Source organism: Schistocerca cancellata, chromosome 7 (assembly GCF_023864275.1).
Source record: "Schistocerca cancellata isolate TAMUIC-IGC-003103 chromosome 7, iqSchCanc2.1, whole genome shotgun sequence".
NCBI lineage: Eukaryota > Metazoa > Arthropoda > Insecta > Orthoptera > Acrididae > Schistocerca > Schistocerca cancellata.
This window is the reverse complement of record NC_064632.1, coordinates 577,376,674-577,377,838: the sequence shown is the minus strand read 5'-3', so window position 1 is coordinate 577,377,838 and position 1,165 is coordinate 577,376,674. Positions and strand designations below refer to the sequence as shown.

At 44.8% G+C, this 1,165-nt stretch overlaps 1 pseudogene; it reads right to left on the bottom strand.

Moving 5' to 3' along the window:
- Positions 1 to 269: 269 nt before the first annotated feature.
- On the bottom strand, positions 270 to 387 carry LOC126093867 (5S ribosomal RNA; annotated as a pseudogene).
- Positions 388 to 1,165: the final 778 nt, after the last annotated feature.

Below are 1,165 nucleotides of genomic sequence, written 5' to 3'. Positions count from 1 at the left end.
TCTTCTTGTAGTCTGAGGGTATTTCACCTGTCTCATACGTCTTGCTCACCAGATGGTAAAGACTCATAAATTTAGATGGACAAATGACACACAAAAGAAATGACACTTATAACGACACAATAGACGTCAATACGCGCGCACGCGCACACGCACTCACACACACTCCGTCCGAACAGGCCTTGGAAGGCTCTCCCGGCCGTATGTCAGTTTACAAGACCGGAACCACTACTTCTCAATCGAGTAGCTCCTCAGTTTGACTCACAAGGGCTTGCCAACAGCGCTCGGCAGACCGGATGGTCACCCGTCCAAGTGCTAGCCCAGCCCGACAGCGCTTAACTTCGGTGATCTGACGGGAAGCGGTGTTACCACTGCGGCAAGGCCGTTGGAACTCACTCACACACACACACACACACTCGCACACTTCTCTCGATAACGGACGTTGTCCCAAAAACAAACTTATATTAGTTCCAGTTCCCCAGCCAGATAAAGGTCTTCCGCAGGTTTCCCTTGGACAGCAGCCGAATGCTGGACTAGAACTCGCCTCTCAACGCTAACCGAAACTGCTGGCTTGAAATATTCACGTGAAACTAACTGCACTTTTGGCTCTGTATGGGATGACGTAACCGTTCAGTTCTTTGCCAGTTTTTGGGTTAAATCAGGATTTATTAAAATGTTTGCGCGTGTATCGACAAAGAAGAAAAGACCGTCTGTTAAAAGATAGACAGACGTCACTTTATTCCTTTTATGACTGCACGCCAGCACTGCTCCGAAGGAAAAGTCTCCGAGCAACACGTGTCCGAGACCTGCGCAACCTGTGCTGTTTACGCCACGGTACCAACACACTAAGTAGTACACTTCAAAATATCAATAAATTTTACAAATTTCACACATTCTGGCGTTATCATACGAATTACTATGGGTGTAAATGTTACTTTAATTGTTCTTAATAACATGTAGTTATTCTACTTAGAATCAACGCAGAAAATTTTCGACAGTGCGAGGAGCATGGATACAAACATGCTCAGGATGCTGAATGGCGCATGAATAAAATGCCCAAGGTCTCAGATTCCTTGTGTAAACAATTGATGTAGGCAACAAATCTTTTTAAGATCTTCAGTGTCTATGGGATGCTGTTTCCTACAAGTTAAAGATGTTTTTTTTTAAC